At 45.7% G+C, this 21,739-nt stretch overlaps 1 protein-coding gene and 1 pseudogene across 1 annotated transcript in view; one reads left to right on the top strand and one right to left on the bottom strand.

The window, feature by feature from the left end:
* Positions 1-21,739, bottom strand: part of Taf4 (TATA-box binding protein associated factor 4) — a 70,892-nt gene that overhangs the window by 31,926 nt on the left and 17,227 nt on the right.
* Positions 854-1,896, top strand: LOC132653554 (peptidyl-prolyl cis-trans isomerase NIMA-interacting 4-like; annotated as a pseudogene).

Raw genomic sequence — 21,739 nt, 5'->3', positions numbered from 1 at the left:
TCTACACTCACAAAGTAGCAGGTACCATTCAAGGCAGGCTTCCATAGCCATGAGCTCGTGTCCTGGGTAGCTACTCTGCACTGTCTCCACACTTTTCTAACCAGCACACTCAAGTGTGCAGGTCATGCTTCTGAGTGCAGGACACCATCACCTCTACAGTCCATATGCCATGTCTCTCTAGCCTCATGCCCCAGAATGTCCACACCAAACCAAAAAGTGTAGTCCTCTATTGTTCATGAGAAGGAATACTAGTCAGACATACAGGTATGCTTTGCTCCAAGTGACCAGGAGGCCCACAACACAACACAGATGTCCACAGCAACAGGTACAGAACTGTATCTCTCACCCTTCAAAGTTCTTGAAACTCTGGGAAAGCAAATTCTACTACAGTTAAGTTTGACTTTAATACCAGCAAACAATTGTACCCTTTGTCCTAGAAGCAACAGTAACACAACCTATCTGAAATGTAACTTCCACAACAGAGCTACAGATACTCTCAGCAACAGCCCGGCACAGCAGGACACAGCTGCAAAGTAGCACACCTGCAGGGGAGGGGATGCTGGTACGGGCACTGGGGCTAGAACCTTCTGTAAGCTACACATCCAGCAAACCCTGGGCTTTCCTTCTGTGAGGAATAAGCCAGAGCAATCATACAGAAAGTCTTTGATGCTGTCAAGCTCTGAGTATACCAGAAACAGCAGTAGGGCCTCTTTGAACTCACTAAATTCATCATCCAGAAAGCCCTATTGTTGGCATTAAGGAAATGAATGTCCCTTCAGAACTACCTCATACAATCTGCATCAGCACGCTTGTGGCCAGTGTTTCTCTATAAACCTAACAAGATACAGGCAACATGTCTTGGGAGGTTTGGTCTAACTATCCATATGGCCACTGTCACACATACCCACTCTCACTGCAAACTGGGTCCAGCTTAGTTGGTGGAACACAGGCCCCTTACAGGATTCCTCAAGAGACACTTCTTCCCTACTGATGCAAAACAGACTGAAGGGACTCTGTTCCCTTGGCTGATAGGGTCTTTTGGTCTACAGGATCTTAATGCCACCCTACCCTCAAGCTTTGCAGCTCCTTGGACTGTGTAGCATAAATATCCAATATAACAGGCACAGTGGAGCCTGGAGGCAAGGTTCAGCCAGCCCACAGTGGCTCACAAGCCCTGCTCTGGCTCCATCCCGGACTTCTAACTGAACTCTTTGTTAAAGCTAACATTACCCAGTTCCTCTAGCTGTTCTGAGTGAGGAGGTTTTCCCGGTGTTATCACACAAATAACAGGTGACAACCAAGGATCCTAGACACCTGGGACAGACCTAAACAGATAAATATACAAATTCCACCCCTCTTTAGAAAATGCCTGCTTGAGAGTAGTAAGAATTAATCAGGTTGTTGACGCTGCTTTCAGGCATGGTTTACGGCATACCTACAGGGCCTAAAGGGGCTTCTCCTAGCACCGGAGAGTTCAACGGCAAACTTCAGAGATGCCAACAAAAGGGGGAAAGTGGTTCTGGAAAAGGGGCAAAGGAGGTGCAGCCTCTGGGAGTGACAGTGCTGACAAGAAGTCTCAGGGCCCTAAAGGTGGTGGCAATGCCGTAAAGGTCAGATACATTCTATATGAAAAACATGGCAAAATCATGGAAGCCATGGAAAAGTTAATCTGGAATGAGATTCAGTGAAGTGGCCTCATAATATAGTGAAGATAAAGCCAGGCAAGGGGGTGACTTGGGTTGGATGACCAGAGGGTCCATGGTGGGACCATTTCAAGAAGCGGCATTTGCCTTGCCTGTACGTGGAATGGAAAAGCCTGTGTTTACAGACCCGCCAGTTAAAACAAAATTTGGATATCATATTATTATTGTCGAAGGGAGAAAATAAAATAATATGAAAGACTGAAAAAAAAAAAGAATTAATCAGAATGCCCTTCAGTGTTACCCAAACACCCAACACCTACAAGACAGCCAGATGCGGGCACTCAGCACAACATAGAAGACACTACAGAAAGAAAAAGTAGAGAATTGATAAAGAGGGTTATGATAAAATTGAGGAGATTGTTTCAGAAACTCCAACAAATGACGAGAGATCGAGCAACGACGCAAGACAGCATATCCTGAACAGGAGGCCCTGGCATTGGCAGCAGTGCTCTGCCAATAAGGACATGAGATGATGATGCCCTCTGGACCACACAGGACTCCAATACCAATGACCACTTCAGGGAAAAAAGTCCAGAACTCACATTAAGCTGACACAACTGGGCACTCAATAGCAGACGACGGACCCAATGAGACTTCCACCTGTCACCTGGAAGGCAATACCAGCCACAGGACTGAAACAGGAAGGAAAGCATGTCAGATGCTCTGTCTCAAACATGTATGAAGAAATGCAACAACACTAGGACATGAACATGGGTTTGTACTCAAGGGGGAGCTACAAAATGCCTCAGAAATCACGCAGTACCTCATCATCAGTGCATCAACACAACAGCTCAGGATGCAGACAGGCCCTTACAGACAGACAGAAACCTGAGTGAGCAAGGACAACAGAACAGGTACAGGCAAAAAGCTTGGATATACCCTCTACACTTAAGACCAGAGCACCAGGAGAGAAAAAGACATCACCATTATTCTAGAAGTCATTCCAAAAGAATGGTCCACAGAGGACCAAGTGAGCAATTGACTCCATACCCCAAACTCCAGGTGCCACTCTTCTCCAGAAGCTGAAAGGAAATGCTGGTCCCCCAGCCAGCCAGCACACACAGAGAGAGAGAACGCACACAGACTCACTGACATCTCACATCTCAGCAAGAAAACATAAAAGTAGGCAACAGATCTGAATAGACATCTCCCATCCATGAAAGACGTAACAGTCCATGGCAACAAATTAGCACAGTGTCACAGGCCAACAAGGAAAGTACAAACTAAATCCACCATTCCAAGCTATCCACACCCACTACTACAGCTGAAACATAACTGGTGATGGGGCAGAGGACTCCCAGCAGCACACCGAACCCCCTGAACACCACCCTACAATCTTAGGCCTGCCCAATGATGGGGTACATAGCTCTCCATTCCAGTCTACCTCAAAGAGACTTGGACCTGAACTAATTGAAGCAATCTTATTTCTAACAGCCCAAAACTAGGAGCAACAGAATACATCAATATAGAGACAACACCCAAAATATTTACATAATGGAAAAAGTATTCAGAGCTAAAGAACTGAGCCATGGTGCCAACACTGAATCAAAGTCGCCAGGAAAAACTCACACTATACACTTCTATATTCCAGGACCCAACTCCATGTGACAGAAAGATGACAAACAGGTACAGACTGGGGTCAGGGGGCAGAAGTGTTCAGCCAATAGGACAGACTCATTTTCTTCACTGATGGTGAGTTCAAGGATGGGTATGTCAGTCTAGCAAACTGCACTGAGAACAAGAGATTCCTGTATGTCAACTGCACCTCCATAAAACTCTACACACTCACACACACACCATACCAAGTTGCCATAACATATAAACACAGGCCAGGAATGCTACCTCAAGCATGCTTCCCTCATACATGGTAACTGGAAGCTGAGCCTGTGGTGGCAACATAAGGGATCACACCCTCCAGGTTCCTTTTTAATGATACTTCTTGGAGTACAGCTCAGGTGGTACAGTCCATGGAGGATGCACAGAACCTTAGTATGGGCTCCAAATCAAAGTGCAAAATGGCACTGGAACCCTCTAATGAGACAGAGACCCCACAAATGCCCCAGGAGAAATTGTGCTGATACCTAAGAGTAAGTCACATAGAATGCATCCTAAGAGGGCCCTGCTTGAACTTCCAGCAACCACAAAGCTCAGAACACTGTGTCCAACATGTACCTATCGTCCCCTCAGAAAGCTGGCATCAAGAGCCCAGAATGGGGCTGCAGACACCATTGCAGGCATCTGCCGACCTCAGCAACCCACAACTACATCCTGGAAGAGCCCGACCAGGCCTCTGTGTCCTTCCAGCATACACTCTCCCTACGTACTGGTTCTGGGTTCATGTGAGAACTGACAAGTGGTTATAGAATAGACTGCAGACTCAGGATTCCCCATCATGCAGGTTCCACAGTTATGTCAGACTCTCCATGAAGTGCCTGAATAGCAGCCTGTGTGGTTTCATTAACAGTGCTTCTTACTGATGCTTTTTTATTTATCAGTTTGTATACAAGACTATACAAAAAACAACACAAGGAAGAGCAATGCACAGAAACACAAGTAAAAGTTCACAGCCCCCTCCCAATCTTTCCAGGGTAAAGAAAGGGGAAGACTTCAGTGTCCTGTGTGCAAACCTGAAATTGGGTGGCGAGTTTCAAGGGAATCCAGCTTTGTGCTTCACAGGTACATGATAGAATCGCATAAGAGAACACTGAGGCTGAGTAAGCCCCTCACTACCACTGCCTACCACAAGCTCATTCCAAAAGACATGCTGCCACAGGTCTTCCTGTCACTTGAGGACATGCTATCTGAGGCTCTTCCAATTTCCCTGGCAGCTCTTCTTTACTACTCTACAGGTGCTTTCCTGGTCACTCATCTTAAACCCCAACTCTGAACACCACTCTTACCATGCTCACTCCTACAAATTCTTCTGAGCCTTCACTTCCCACTGAAGCCTCACCTCATTCCCAGCTTACCACTGCAGAAGTGCACTAGTCCAATCTCCTGACTACGCCAGGTTCCCCTGCCCCTCCCCTCTCCATACCCCACTGTCACACACCTGACTGGGCTGTAGCTGCCTGTTACCTCAGTCAGGAGCAGGTCTCCAATGCCTCCCTCCCATTGCAGGACAGAGCTCCAATTGCTGAGAGCTGAGATGGGCCACTGTCTCCTTTCCAAATGGCGGCCTCCAAGCATCAGAGGCCTCTCTGCACTCTCACTCACAGGCCTGCAAGCTGCACACACAGAACTTAGCAGCTTCTTCAGACACTTCCTCACAGACTAGCTGATGTGTGGTCTCTAAGTCAGCTCCCTGAGGACAAGGCTAGGACCTATAGAAGCCTTCACTCCCTGAAATCAGTCACATCTATTCATCTGCATTGCTGCTCCTTCCCACCACAAACCCTGACCACTGAAGATGTCTCAGTTATCTTTTTTTCAGAGCTAGATAGAGTTGACAATAAATTGTTTCTTGCATTGCCCCCCCCCAAAAAAACAAATCATCAATACCATGGTTACAAACATCTAAATTAGATATTGTTCAATGAATGTTTATTACGGATTTTATTTGCAAGTATTACACACAAAATGGACCTCAGAAGAGGTCTGAGCTGGGCTGCAGATAAAAGTGTAGCTAGTATATACAAAATCCTGGGTTTCACCCCCATCACCATATAACCTGTAATCTCAGAACTCAGGAGGTAGGTAGGAAGACCTTAAGTTTAACTCATCTTCATTACATAGCAAGTTAGAGGAAGCCCCAGATTGATGAGACCCTGATTCAAAAAAGGGAAAAGGGGTAGGGATGACCCTGAGCTGCTGCTTGCTACTCTGTGGCTGTGAAGAAAAAAGAGTGTACACGTTTGTGTGTGTGTGCATGCGTGCATGCATGCATGCATTAGGAGGAGGGAAGTACTTTCTACACTTCTAGTTAGGAGTGGCCCTCCAGGAAGAGTGTGAGTGTGTGTGAGTGTGAGTGTGTATGTGCATGTGTGTATGTTAGGGGGAGGGAAGTACTTTCTACACTTCTAGTTAGGAGTGGCCCTCCAGGAAGTACCAGGTACTGTGTCCTTCTGCATCTTCAGTTGGCAGGCAGCACAAAGTCACCTCTACCCAGCATAATTCATGACTACAACCTAAGCTTCCTTAGATCTGGGGTAGGGTCTACAGCCGCAGACAGGGAGCTGCTCCACCAGAGCTAAACAAGGCGACTTGAAGTGGCTGATACCCACATGCCCACCAGCACTGTGGCCCAGTCTCTGTATTACATAGTTCCCTAAACCCAAATGTGCCCTTCAAAACATTAGCCCCTAAATTCTCTGTAAGTGTAACAATTAGCCCCTAAATTCTCTTTAGCTTTTAACAGCTATCAGACTTTGGTAAGATGACTTTCAGAGATTAATTTTGTGTTTTCACAAAGCACGAGTGTGCATGTAAGAAGCAGTATGCAGGCCTCAACTACAAACTAACCTTATGTCCTTTAGAGTCTGGTTCCTACCAATACCTGCCCAGTTCAAAGTGACATCCTCCACTACAAACAGCTGCAAATTCAGTACTTCACCTAAGTCTCGGTCTCTAACAAAGGCACAGGCTTGCATCCCCCAAATACCAAACCCATGCCTACAGATCAACGGTGGCTTGCTGTAACTGTCAGGAGCTGCTGGGACCAGGGAAAATGTGCTAGTCTTTCCTTTAAGTTGGAAGTTTCACAAAATAAAGAATCAGGAGCAAGCACTGTTTTGCTATGTAGAGACATAAACCTGGGTAAAATGAGCTTTTTTGGAGCAGAGGGAGCAACACAGCAGCAGAAGCCTGGTTGGTGACCCCTAACTGACCCAGGCTCCCTAGGAGGCCTGGCCATCTCATAATCCCTGACCCTCAGTACACTTACGCAGACTTCCTCCCAATTCCCATCCCCATCCACGCCCTGCCTCCTGTCCTCCCTATACCCTCTTCCTGACACCCAGCAGCTATGCTGTGGGAGAAGGAGCAAGAGTCAGGCACAGCTCTGGGCCTCAAAGAGCTGACCTACCTTTCTTTCTTTCTTTCTTTCTTTCTTTCTTTCTTTCTTTCTTTTTTTCTTTCTTTCTTTCTCTCTCTCTCTCTTTCTTTCTCTTTCTCTTTCTCTCTCCCTTCCTTCCTTTTTCTCTTTCTCTCCTTCCTTCCTTCCTTCCTTCCTTCCTTCCTTCCTTCCTTTCCCACCTCTCCCGAGAAAGGGTTTCTCTGTGTAACCTTGGCTGTCCTGGACTCACTTTTTAGAGCAGGGGGACCTCAAACTCAGAGATCAGCCTGCCTCTACCTCCCCACTCCCCACCCCACCCAGTGCTGGGATAACAGGTGTGCGCCACCGAGCCCAACTCTGACATTTTCACATAGATGACCTAGAGGAAAGGGCCAGGGCCAGCAGGGGTCTGGACTAGAAAAAGAGAGCCATGGAGAATGGGTACAGTAAAGGCACCCAGCATTAAGTGTCAGACCTGGCCAGGGAAAGCAAAAGGCTATCCTAGAGCTGAGAAGACAGCAGGCAGTACAGTGAGCTAGAATCCACAGGAAGACATGAGGGTCCAGGAGAGACCTGCACACATGGGCAGGGGAGGGACATGATGGCAGCAAACATCTCAAGTCCCAGCACTAGAAATGCTGAGGCAGGAAGACATGAAGAGTTTGAGGCCAGCTGAGGCTATGTAGCAAGACACTGTCTCAAAGCAAAACAGGCACTAGTAAGAGGATGCCAATATAGCTGCTGCCAAATACAGCCTTCTGTATGTGCCCGTTAGGATGGGCAACATAGTGCCTTCTCCACGTGGCCATGCCACTCTAAGGTCAAAAGCCACAGCCTGTTCACATCAGTCCATGCTAACTGAGATCTGCTCTGATGTACAGAATATGAAGATGCCCTCAGGGTCAGTGATGACAGTTCTACACCTCCTGGACCCAGCAGCACCCATTCTCACTTTTCCTCTTCTCAGAAAGTGCTCAACTAAAAAGGGCACAATTATTTTTGTATTTAAGAAGGTTGTTTCAAACTCAGCCCTAGGCCAGTCTGCAAAGCAGGAAGGTCAACCAGGCAAGGCAAAGTCTAGAAGAGGCCAAGTGGCTAATGCAGACAGTCACATGCTGTCAGTATATGACAGCAGCCTACACTTCTACTTTGTGAAAGTTCAGGCAGCCACACCTGCTCAAGCCCACACACAAACACCCTCAGGACCACAGCAGAGAACACCCTGGGCCGGACCAGACACAATGCACTTTGAATCCAGCAAGGCCATAAACATCAGTGCAACCTAGGTTGGTAAGTACTCTGTCCCTAGCATTCTCTGAGCACTGCACACCCAGGGTGTGGCTAGAGTCACATATGGTGTCACATCCATTCAGAATCAAAGTTTCCAGTGATGTTTACAGTGACTTTTTTAAAAATAGTCTCATGATGTAAACTAAGATGATTATAAACTTGTGATTCTGCTGCCTCAGCATCCCCAGTGTTAGGATTACATGCACACAAGCATATGCCACCACACCCAGCTTAAAGTAACAATTTTTGTTTGCTTGTTTTTGTTTGTGTTTGCTTGTGTTTTCCAAGACAGGGTTTCTCTGTGTAGCCATGGATGTCCTGGAACTCACTCTGCACATCAGGCTGGCCTTGAACTCACAGAAATCTGCCTGCCTCTATCTCACAAGTGCTAGGATTAAAGGCATGCACCACCAGCCAGCTAGGAGTGCTTTTTCAAAATAAAATTTTTATTTAAAAATTTTACCTAGGCTACTAGAAGATACCTCAGTTGATAAAGCGCTTGTCCTGCAAGTACAGAGACCTGTGTTAGATCCCTAGCACTTCCTTAAAAAACCCAGGTGCAGCAGTGTGACCTGTGACCCCAGCACCAGGGAAAGAGGAGATAATAGGGTACTTGGGGCTCACTGGCCTGGAGGCCTAGCTGGGTCTGCAAGCTTCAGGCTCAGCTCGGCCCTATCTCAAAAAATAAAGTGGAGAGCAACTGAGGAAGACACCAACATTTACTAAGGTGCACATGCATCTGCGTGTATGTGTATGCACACATGGAACATCCCACTTCTCTGAGCTGATCATCATAACTGTCTACTTTAAAGGCTGGCTAAAGAGTAGCAGATGAGCCACAAAAGCAGCACAAGGACAAACGGCAAAGATGCTCTGTGCTACTAACAAGCAAGAGAAGTAAGTAAATTAAAACGAGATGGCAAATTTACCTACCATAGTAGCAGAAACTTCATGCAATTTCTAGTATTCACTGCTGGCAATGAATGGTACAGACTACACATAAAGAAGCAGGCACACCATCCTTTGACCCAGTGACTTAAGCTCAACTCTACAGCAGAAACACCTGTCTTGTGCACAACTCCAGCAACCATCCCCACATGACAACTACTGCTCTTGTGAGTTGTGTGTTGCATGTGCACACTGAGGGTCATTAAAACATAAGTAAGGTGCCATGTAAGTCACCTAGCAGGGCTCTCACTGGAAGGATGGGTCACCTTTGGAGTTGAGAGAATCCACACTTTGGCTTTAGATGTTTGAACAGTTTGTCTCCCTGAAACCACATGAAGATCATCATTTACTTATTTACTTACTTATTTATTTCTGAGGCAAGGTCTCCCTGTGTAGCCCTACTTGGCCTCACTACATGTAGACCAGGCTGGCCTCAAATTCACAGAGCTCTGTCTGCCTCTGTATGCTGAGTGATGGGATTCATCATGTGCACCACTGCATGGCTAGCTAGCATTTAAAGCAGGCATGATGACACATATTCCAAGCTCAAAGACAGCCTTGTCTACACAGTTAGCCAGGGCTACAGAGTAAGGCCCTTTCCCAAAACAAAACAAAAATGTGTCAGACAGGAGCTACACACTCCACGCTCCCTAACTGTTCTCAACTACACACTGCCTCATGCATGCCCTACGGTGTCCCTCCTCGCTACATACCATCTCCATAGTCCATACACTGGCTCCAGCAAGAAACCCTGTGGCTTGCACTCCCTTTTCACAGCTGCCTTCCCACCCAGCTTCTCTTCCACTACATGGGCCCCTTGACCTTAAGTGCCTCTGCAGAACGAAGGGCTACCTGTGTCAAGTGTCCAGAGGTGGCTACACCAGCAAAATAGGCCACACAGTCCTGCTCCATGTGCCAAGAAATAAATCTGCAACTCTAAGTGTTTCATGGGCCTCACTGACTTTTCTGGAAGCTACAGCTCTGAGATGCTCTCAGGGAAAGGCAGTATCAATACAAAACAAACAGTATTCATACCAGATGTAGAAAGCCCCAGTAACCAAGAGCCAGGTTCTCCCCCATAGCAAAGCCCCACACAAAAATCACTTGGGAGTGGCCTTGGCCAGGTAGCAGATCTGGCCAAATTTTCAGACTTCATCATGCTCTTTACTTTCTGGTGTGCAGTTCACTAGCCAGGCCTCATCTGTACTTACTATTAACAGCAACAGGAAATTGCAGGACTTCATTCCAGCCAGCAACACCACTCCTGAGCTGGAATCTGCACAAATGGGCTACACTCACCAAGCAGAGTCCACAGAACCACCTCTACATGCCTTCAGAATGAACACTCCAGCTTACCTAGGTTCACGACACCCAGTGTTCTGCCTGTCAATGCACCCACACTGCTACAAGATCTTAGCACTTGTTTTCTCCTCTGAAGACTCAGACTTACCTAGTTGGCATGCTGGCTATGCTTTCGTTGAGAACTGAGAAGCTAGGGAACATGAGGTAAGACATTTCTTACTCCTTATTCCCCTCTCCTCTGGCTCTCTCATGAACTCTAACTTCTTATATCATATCTGTGCTGCTCATTTTGCATTCTGATTATGTATGTGAATAAAAATGAAAGTTAAAGTCATAAGAACCCAGTCAGGGTACTCAAGTGCACAGCACAGAAGCAGTGCCTAATGAGCCATCTCTACAGGGGTTGAGAAACCGGAGAAGTACACGAACAGGCTGCTCTGACAAAGTCCCAGCTCCTCTCCATGTAGGCAGAAAGAACACCTACACCAGTCCTCACTGCCATACTTCTCCATCCTTCTAGAAGCTGCTGTATCATTTAGGATTTCACATGTCTTGGTATGTCTTACTTGCAACTTAAAGAAAGCATCCAAATTGACAGTTTGAATGGTACTTACATGGCAGTCACATGTGAGTGACAGCCTATGAGATCCCTGGGCTGCTTCCGCTCAGCATCCTCTGATGTCTCAGATTATCTCCAGCTACAATGTCCAGATAAAGACGCACACAGGGTGGGATGCAGCTCAGGGTAAAGCACTTGCTACCTCTAGCAATAGAGACAAAATTTTACCTTCAAGATGGAGAGGTGGGTCTCTGCCCTTTGCATATTGAGCTTTTAAAAGTAGCCTCTACCCAGAAAGGCTAGAAAGGGAAGAAAAAAAATCTGAGAGTCAACAGTAGAAACAATGAAAAGCACAGACAGCCCATCTAGTGCAGAAGAAGACCAGGCTGAGGGAGTGAGTGCCAGGGCCTGAACCCATGCTCTACTTGTATAAAAATGATTTAAACTAGTGCTCTGTCCATGCCACTGACAAGGAAACAAGTAAAATGCATCTGAAACAATGTGAAACCAAGCTTCAACTCTCCAAACCTGACTACATGACAAAACGTGATGGGGAGAAGATAGCCATGGGCTCTCCCATCTCCCTCAGCCTGCACACACACTGACTGATATCTGCTGTAAGCTGCCACATATACTCACTGGATACCTACCAGGTGCTGCCTTACACACCCACAAAGTACCTGCCATGTGCCACCATACACACATCTGTACCTGTTCTGTACCACTACATAATCACTGGCCAGTCTCCATCAACCATCAGAAACCCATGTAGTGCACCCAGCTAATGTTCCCACTGTAGGCAACCAATGTGGTTTGCCAACCAATGTGGTAGATCACATCTCCTCTGCCTGTATCAGGAAGGGCAATCACTCTATGCAATAAGAAACTGCTTAGACCTATTGTGAAGGCCCACAGCAGAATGGGTAGGACTTGGCTGTTAGGAGAGATGAGAAACAACCAGACAAAGATGAAGCAAAGGGCACACCAGAAGGGTAGCTTGAGAACAACAGAGAGGACCAAAGAGGCACACACCTACACTCCCCAACTAATCTGTCACAGCCTCAGCTCCAGAGACTAGCTCTAGTGTCTCCTGGAACAAAAAAAGAAAGTGACCCACAGAGATGGGAATGTGTGGGTAAGGCCAAAGAATAGCACACCATAGGAGAGTAGAAGGATCTGGAGTCCACAACAGCACTGTTAAGACAGTAAAGAAACACAAAGAAACCCGATAAAATCCAACAACCACTCATGACAAAAATACAAACATTCCCCTGTCCCTGCACACCAACTCCCACCCCAAAAAAGCTCTACAGTATTAGCAATGACTTGGTAGAGTGTTCACCACATGAACATCTATGTTATAATTCCCAGAAACTATGCAAATAGTCAGGGTCTTAGAGGTCTACTGCTGTGATAAAACACCATGAACGAAAGCAACTTGGAGAGAAACTGGTTTCTTTTTTCTTACAAAACTTTCAGATTTCCTCTGTCATTGAGTTCAGGGAAAGAATTCAAAGCAGTAAACTGGAAGATGGAACTGAAGAAGCAGAGGCCATGGGAGGAATGACCTAGCCTATTTTCTTATACACTCCAAGACTGACTGCTGGGGGTAGGGGTGGGAGTGGGGATGGCAATACCCACAAATGGGCTAGGTCCTCCCACCTCAATCACTTATTTTTAAAATGCCCCCAAAAGCTTGCTGCCCCCAGACTAATCTTGTGGGGGAATTTTCTCAATTGAGGTTCCCTCTTCCTAAATGACTTTTAACTTGTATTAAGTTGACAAAAAAATTAGGTAGAACAGCCAGTCATGACAGTGGCAATGTGTAATCCCAGTGCCTCAGGAGTGGAGACAGAGGATCCTGAAGCTTGTTGGTCAGTCATTCTAGTTGAATCTGTGAGCTCCAAGTTTAGTGAGAGACCTTGTCTCAAAATCAAGTAAGATATACAGCAACAGAACAGCCACTGTCAACCTCTGACCTCCACACATATCTCAAAAGAGAAAGTCAGCAATCTGTAAACCCAGCACTCAGAAGGCTGAGGCAAGAGGACTCTACCATGACTTCAAAGCCAGCCTGGACTGCATAAATAGTCAGTTGTAGACCATCCTTGACTATAGAGTGAGGGCTTGTCTCAAACAAACAAACAAACAAACCCACAGACATCAGAAACAAGGATTGATTATGTATCTCAGTGGAGTAAGAGAACTTACTCATGCCAAACATGCATAGCTCTTTCTTTCCCTGTCAGAAAAGAAAAAAAGTTTGAATCAGAGAATACAAGTGATGGTGTGGAAAATGATATTAAAGGCTGAAGGGTATATAGTTCAGTGGTATAACCCTTGTCTGGCACACATTGGGGCCCTGGATTCAATACCTAACACTGTCCAGGCGTTTTTGTTTTGTTTTGTTTTGGGGGGGTTGACACAATCAAAGCAATAAACTCAAGATTGCCCCAAAATAAACCTAACAAAATATGTACAAGATTAATATGGAAAAATATAAAACTTGTTTGGAAGTCATTGCATGAGATCTAAATTGAGTGACAGCCCATGCTCACTCAGACAGGCAGACAGCATTGTTCAATGGGTACTGGTTTCTTCCTCCAACATAGCAACAAGACTCAACAGTCTTTCAATGAGTCACATCTAAAGTCCAGCGGCAGGAGGACCTAGCACCAACCCTGGGCAACAAGTAGTCAATACGGAGCTTTCCCACTTACGGACAAGTTGACATGAATGGACACAGAAGTGAAAAGAAAACTCAGAGCTGAAGACAGAGTCACCAGGCAGGAAGAAACTGTTTAAAAGAAACGTAGGCCACTTTGCAGAAGTATTCCCACAAGCAGCAGGAAAGAGAATGGTGTCAGTTTCTGAGCCAGGCCTGAGGGAGAGTGGAGTCACCTCCCTGGATTGAAGAACTTCAAAAATCTGGCTACATGGACCATGACCAAAGACACTGCAAGATGGAAAAGGACAAGCTGACAAGTTCTTGAACTTGAACACAGGATATCAGAGGTCAAGGTGGTACCTTATGACCAGGTAGGGTTTGTGACAGAGCACACCTTGGTTTAGCATCCAAAATTAAGTGAGCACAGCTCTCCACAAAGCGAACTAAAAATGAAAAGTCATTCTGACAAAACCAAACACCCATTCAAGAGAAGAACTCTCACTCACCAAAAAGAAACAGAAAAAAACTATGGCAAAGCCTAACTCCCAAGGTGATGGTGTTAGGAGGTAACAAGGTCACAGGTGGAGCCTCAAGAATAGGATTCACATTCTTAAAAGGACCTCTGACCTCCTTCCTCGCACCATGCCAGGACACAGTGAGAAAGCTCCCTCTGTGCATCAGGAAGCAGGTCCTCAACAGACACGCCATCTGCTGGAACCTGTTCTTGGAGTTCCAGAATCCATGACTGAAAAGGAAGTCTCAGTTGCTGAGGAGCCCCCACCCCCGACTGTGGGGACAACATTTATCACAGCAGACCAAAGAACCTAGAAAAAGGGTGAGTGATGAATGATAATAAAAGAGTACTAAAAAGAACTAGACTACAAAGACTTAACAGGAAAGATGCCAAAGTGTCCCTTCCCATGACCAGTCTGTGCTATGCTGAAGCTGCTAGCCAGAGCACCAAATAACTACAAGAATGGATGAAATGGGGCCTCTGTTACCACAATGTAGTAGTCTCTTAAAAAAACTGTAAGACTCTACAAAGAAAAGCTGTACAAATTAGCGGTAGGTTAGAGAGATGGCTGAGAAGGTAGGAAGCACTGGCTGCTCGTACAGAAAACTCCTGGGTTCCACTCCCAGAAGCCACATGAGGCAGTTCACAACTGTCTATACCTCCTGTTCCAAGGGATGCAAGGACCTCTTCTGGCCTCAGTGGGCATCAGGTACACAAGCAGTGCACAATGTTTTGCCTATACACAGGCAAAACACTCATACACATAAAATAAAAATAAATCTTTAGAAAACAATTAACATTATTTTTGCAAGAACACAGTATAGAAGATCAATGGCTTAAAAAGTGATGGTTCTAAGTACTAGCAACAAATAACTAGATATTGACATTTTTTTAAAAGTACTGCCTGTATACTGTGTAAAATATGAATACATAAAAAATGTTAAGAAACTCTTAAAAGTATAAAGCAATGCTAAGAAAACTTGCTTTATTTGTATTTATAATCTAGTCTCACTCTACAGCCCAGGAGAGCCTCAAACAGAACCCTCTCAACTCCTGCACTCTGGTATCATAGACTTGCACCACCATGTGTGGCCTTTGAAAGACCTAAATAGACAGTCTTTCATGCTCATGGGTCAGAAGTTTCAATGTTAAGATATCAATTATCATCAAACTGATCTAAAAGGTGGAGCAGGCTCCTGAGCTTTTGCAGAAACTCATTAATTCTAGAGCTTACATGAGGGCAAAGAACCTGAATAGCCCTACATGGTCTTGAAAAGACAGAGCAATGAGGACTCAGGATCCTGGAAAGAAGCATGTATTCCCCTCTGTAGCCAATGGGCCATCAATGGAAAGAAGCCTTTCTCAACAGACAGGGGTAGAACTGGACACACTATGGAGAAAGTGCAACTCAACCTTTACCATACAATTCTAACAAAATTCTTTCAAACCAGATCCCAGGAAAGCAAAAACAAACATTCTAAAAGAAAATCCCTGTGCTCAGAATCTGACAGGACATAATCAACTTGGAAAGAAACCCATAATCTGGATGGAACCTTACACTCTGAGGCATGCCTGATGGACAGAGGAAACACAGGCTAAGAGAAAGCAGTGCAAAAACTACTCTACCTGACAAAGGACTTCGTCCATCATGTTCCTGAAAAACTCTTACCCAAGACAACAAGCACATTTGTAAAAACAGTGGCCAAAGACTTAAACCGATACTTTACAAAAGATGAGTCAAGAACATGAAAAGATACTGCACCCCTTGGTCTGCAAGAAAACCAAATTAAAACCAGTACAACAGTACTACACATCCATCCCGGCCAAACATTAGAGGATCCCACCAACCTCCCACAAGGGTGAGAAGATCCAATCATACTCATCTGGGGAAGGTCCAGAGCTCAAACAACCTGGAAGCCTCTTAAATGGCTACATACTCACTCCACACACACCCTTCATCCCTCTTACAGGTGGCAGCCCAAGAAAGGGAGACCGTATCTATTAAAGGAGCTACAGGGAATGTTCCTGACATTGGAAAGCAAGAGAGGATGTCTAACCTTGGTTGTCAACTTGACTACATCTGGAATCAACTAAAACCCAAGCACCAGGACACAGCTGTGAGGGACTTTCTTGATTGGATGTCTGAGCTGAGAAGACACACCCTAAATCTTGGCCACACCTTCTGGTGGCAGCCTACATAGAAGGGCATAGAAGAAGGAAGCTTTTGTTGTTTGCCTGCTTGCCCTCACTCTCACTGGCAAGTTCATCAAGTGTATATATTTGTTTCGTTCAATCAGTCCTGTTCCTATAGAGAATCCTGACCAACACACCAAAACCTACACATTCGTTGACTGATGAACAGGTAGAGGAGCTATTGTGCACTCACACCAACTGAGAAAAAGCCGAAGTTCGTGTAAGGAGTGGAAGAGAGCTGCTGTGTGTCCACTCCTGCATGAAGCACAAAGGATTCCATCAGTCTCCAAGGCAGCCAGAGAGGGCTGGGGAAGAAATGCACACCACAGCAGTAGGATGGCCTCATCTGAGGCCACTGGCATTCCCTTACCTTGACTGTGGTGGTGATGTGACTGAGTTCATTACATCTCAGAGAACCATACACAAAAATGGCATCCATATCTATGCCACAATTAAAAAAAAAATGCCTTTAAAACAATGAGAGGCTATTCCACTTGGGAACGGCCAAGTTAGAAAGCAGGTGAAGATGTGGAGTTACAGACAGATACACAGAAGATGTGCTGAAAATTGCTGAGATGGGTCCAAGACTTCCCACAGGACACAATAGCCTATTCCCAGTGTTGCCTAGAGGAAAGAATATCCACACAAGGTTCAGATGCAAATGTTTCTAGAAGCTCAGTTCATAACAGCCAGATGCTAGAAGCAACCCCAAAGCCCAGCCCACTGTTGAATGAATGGACAGCACATGTCTGCACATAGAAAACTACTCAGCATGCACAACAAGCCACCAACAAGACAATGCACGGCCACTCATTCTGAAGGATCACCTGAGCTCAGCCTGAAAATGACAACGGTGGCAGCTGGGGTCCAGCATGTGAGGATAGGCTACGGGGGACTGTGGGCTGCATGAAACTTTGTCTTGACTAGTCACTGGTTAAACAGACACTTGCTTCTCAAAATAAACTGTACTTTGAGATGAGAACATACTGATGTATAAAGGACAACCCTTAAAAAAAAAAAAAGTTATGTATGCATGCCTGTATTTAAAGGAGAACCCCAATCCCGAGACAGCTCAACGGTACTTACCTAACACACATAGAGCCTTAGGTTCCATCACCAACATCCAAAAAAAAAAAAAAAAAAAAAAAAAAAGCAGCCAGGCTGAGTGGCTGAGTGTGGTAGCTCAAACCTTTTAATCCCAGCACTGAGAACGCAGAGAGGGGTGCATCTCTATGAATTCAAGGCCAGCCTGGTCTATACAGCAAGTTCTGGGCCAGCCAAAGCTATAAAGTAAGACTCTGTCTCAAAATAAATAAACAAATATTAAAGGGCATCTAGCTGGTGCAGTAGCGCATATCCACAAGCCCATCACTCTGCAGCTGAGACAGGAGTCTGAGTTTTAAGGCCTGCCTGGACTATAAAGCAAGATCCTGCCCACCCCACTCCAACTTCCAGGTACTATATCATATCACCTGCCCACAAGTCCACAGTGACTACCCTAGTTTGGTTTCTGCTGCTGTAATAAAACAATAACAAAAAACAACTTAGGGGAAGAAAGAGTTCATTTGACTTACATATCCCAGGTTATAATCCAAGGGCAAAAACTCAAAGCCAGAACCTCTGACAGGATATGAAGCAGAGACCACAGAAAAACAATGCTTCCTCGCTTGTTCTTCATGGCCTAGTCAGGCTGCTTTTTAACACAACCAAGGACTACCTGCCCAGGCAGCACTGCCCACAGTAGGCTGGGCTCTCCCACATCTATAATTACTCAAGAAAAAGCTCCACAAACTTGCCTATATTCCAATCTGATGAAAGCAACTCTTCAGTTGAGGTTCCCTCTTCCTGAGTTACTCTGGTCTGTGCTAAGTTGACAGAAACTAAACAGCACAATGACTGAGCAGGAAAACAGAAAGGAGGGACTCAGCACCACCCAGACTTCTGCCACAGCCCCCCCCCCCCCCCCCCCGCCTGGAAGACCATCACTTCCACTCTCAGATCCACCCAGGCAGAACTAACTGAACTTGATACATACTTTTAACATTAGCAGAGAAAAGTGTTTTTGAACTGTTTTCTTCTGAAATTATGTCTTAAATTTTAGTGCCTGAATTATGCAGAAAGGCATCACTACTGAAAGCAATTTCTTCTCTGAGTGTATTACATATAAATTTTTAAATATTTCAATTAAAAGAAAATGCCAGGGCTATAGAGATGGCTCAATAGTTAAGAAGGGAACTGGATTCCAAGATAACTCCAGTTCCAGAGAATCCAAGACCCTCTTCTGGCCTCCAAGGACCCTGCACACATGTGGTACATCGTTATACATACAGACAAAACATTCATACACATAGAATAAAAATAAGTAAATCTTAAGAAGAAAATGTCACCAACAAAAATTTCAAGCCTGTAATCTGTCAAACCGTGTCAAGAAGACAGAGATTAACACGTGACACCAGGTACCAAGGAGCACACCTGCAATTCCAGCACCTCCTTCAAGTGGAGGCAGGTTTAAAGCCAGCCTGAGCTACAGACCAAGATCCCCTCTCAAAAACAAAACTAAACTAAAACAAAAAAAGTATAAATGCTGGCATGTCTGCATATGTTCATTTGTGTTGTATACACAGGCACATATGTATACAGTGTTGTATACACTTCCTTGTTTTTACAAAAACAAAACAAAACACTAAACAACCAAAAATAAAAATGAAAGCCTATCCTGGGGAGCAGGAAAGAGATCAAAGTGCTTCTCAGAAACTCCCTTCTGACCCATGTGTTTTACAAATTTAATACATAACATGAAAACAAACAACAAATAGAAATTAAAATTGAACTTGAATCAAACCGAACCAGGCTAGCACTGGCACATAGACTAGACAGAACATGCAGAAGAAAGGTAGCCTGAAAAGCTCCATGTAGGACAGAGCCTAAGGAAGGCAAAGAAGCCTCACCTACTCGGACTCCATTGTCAAAACTTCAGAAGCTGTGTGTCTGACAAGCTGCACTAGGCAAGTAAATGCACTGACCTTATCAGACTGAAGGCTTCCTGTTTAAAAGAAGAGGGGAACAATTCAAAAGGTCCTGTGGCAAAGGTTGCCATGTCAAAAACCTAAAAAGGCAATGCTGGATTATATGCAACTGGCCTGCATGTCCCTGTCCCGTAACTGCTTCACCTAGGGGCTGTGGCCTCCTAAAGACTCCTCCCCAGGGAACACACGCATGTGCATGCATGAACATAACACATACACACACACAACCATTGTTTGCAAGTGTGAGCTATGTAGAAATCACATAATAACAGCCACTACTGGGATCAGAGCGCCTGAGGAGAAACCAAATCTGGGGTATAAAAGACAAAGACTTCTGCTCAAATGGAACAAATATGGGACAGACTCCCAAGAAACCTGCTGACCCATGTGAGTAACTCTGCTCCACATGACAGACTCCGTCAGCTCTTCAAACCACCCAACACTGTCCTTGTAAAAACAAGAGCAAAACCCACAGAGATCATCAGCCCCAGCAACAATTCATGAGGCTGCTTCAACTGAGCCCCAAGCAGCTGACCCAACCTTAGCCCTGCTGCACCTGCTTCGGTCTACTGCACCTGCTTTCTGCTGCACCTGTTTTCTGCTGCACCTGCTTTCAGAGGCAGCAGGGTGCTGAGGTTCTACCCAAATAAATGAGAATCCAAACACGGTTCGAGCTGCAAACACCTTTCCTGATCTTGTAATAGTTTGTAGCACCAAGGAGGAAAAGACAGGGCATCATGAACTTTCCTGCAACTTTACTAAACTACAGCTCACAGAAATAAAATTCACCATCTTAAGGACACAATCTGATGGTGTGGGAAAGAATGTGTAGCAATGTAACTTTCTCTGTCATGATGTGAACATCCTCATACACTACAAATGTCCCCGAGCCACACTGCAACCTCCCTGCTCTAAGAAAGCATAACCATGACAGTTTACTGTAGGCTTTGATTTGTTTGGGGGACAGGCCTTACAGTGTTAAGAACTGAAGCCAGAGCTGGCATGTGTTAACCAAGGAGCTACCACTGAGCTATACCACCAGTCCCTAGGTTCAGTTTTTTTCCCCTAGAATCCCATGCAAACAGAATCATGCAATAAATCATGCATGCCTGATTTATATTTTTAGAGCACTCATGCAGCTGCATTTGTCAGAATCCTGTCCTTGGTGCTGCCAAGTACAGAGCACTCATCCCCACATGAGTGGCACGTGTAGTAAGCTAGTGGGTATGTGAGTAAGCACTGAGTCCACTCTCCATCAGGAGTCACACGTACAATAAAATGCAGGGTACTTCTCACCTTTATTCTAACACCTACACTGTTGCAGGACCCTGCAGGACCCGGGATCAGCACTCCACATGCACAGTTTCTTTCACTGTGGCTATAACATGGGATAATGAAACGTCTCTGTGTGCACATTCCAGCCTTTGTGTGAGAGCTGCTTGTCGCCATCACATAAACGGTAGGAGCCTTTTATACCGTGCTTTGACCTGCACCCACCTTGCCAAAACTCAAGCTTTCTTCTAATTTTGAAGTCAAACCGACTGATCTTTCCCTCTATTTCTGATGTCACTTTGTCCTAAGGCCTTTCCTCAGCCCACAGTCAGAAGACACAGCAGCAGTTCATGCATCTTCCAAAAGTCTTCAGTCACCTCTGAGGCTAAAACCTCCATGCACTGCAGCCTTCCAAGTGCATCCTTCTAGAAACCTCTCCCTCTGTGAATGTCACCAAGGTCTATGTCGCAGGCACTAGGAAGGAGGAGGACAGCTCACCCTTGGGGAAAGGCTCACTGTACTCCCTCCTACACTCCAAGTGGGAAGATCACACTCAAGGGTCCAACACGGCAGGATTAGCTCTAACAGAAAGAACACCTGCGCAAAACACTGTGACAGGCAGCCCCTTCCCTCCTCAGCCAACTCAGAGGTCCTGCCACACACCAAAGGTCCTTCAGTCCACTTGGGAACAATCAGACTCTGCCATGATAAAGGTCACCCTGATTTCCACATGTGCAGTGTCAAATTTCAGTTACACCAAAAATGGCACAGTCACAGATGCCAGTAAGCACCTATAATTCCTCCGAGGATAGACAGACAAGGGGCCTCCTCCTCCGATGACAGACAGAGGGGGCTCACTGGTGATCATGTTCCAAGGGAGCCTTTCATCAGGACTGTCCCAGGCCCCTCTTCCTCCCACGTTCACTGCTCCAGCCCCAACACACAAAGTGCCAGTCCCCAAACCAAGTGCTGCAACTTGAGAGGGTTCCTTCCAACTGCAACCATGTCTGACAGCAGTCAATGGCCAAAAGTAACCTGGAGAGCCCAAGAAGCACAGAGCTGGGGCAGCTTCCTCTGCTGTAGTCCCCTCCCTAGAGCAGATCGGCACCTGCTGACCTGTGCACCAACAGAAGGCACAAAAACTAAAACCCCAGGGCTCATGCACAGCTCGAGTGCCACATGCACCCTAGATGTGCTTGTTGATGTCCTAGAAACCACACTCATATGGCTGGAGAGTTGGACAGAACCATGCCTGTGAAACTGAGCCTCTG

This window comes from Meriones unguiculatus, chromosome 4, assembly GCF_030254825.1.
Source record: "Meriones unguiculatus strain TT.TT164.6M chromosome 4, Bangor_MerUng_6.1, whole genome shotgun sequence".
In the NCBI taxonomy this organism is placed as follows: domain Eukaryota; kingdom Metazoa; phylum Chordata; class Mammalia; order Rodentia; family Muridae; genus Meriones; species Meriones unguiculatus.
This window is presented reverse-complemented; position numbering and strand designations above follow the sequence as displayed.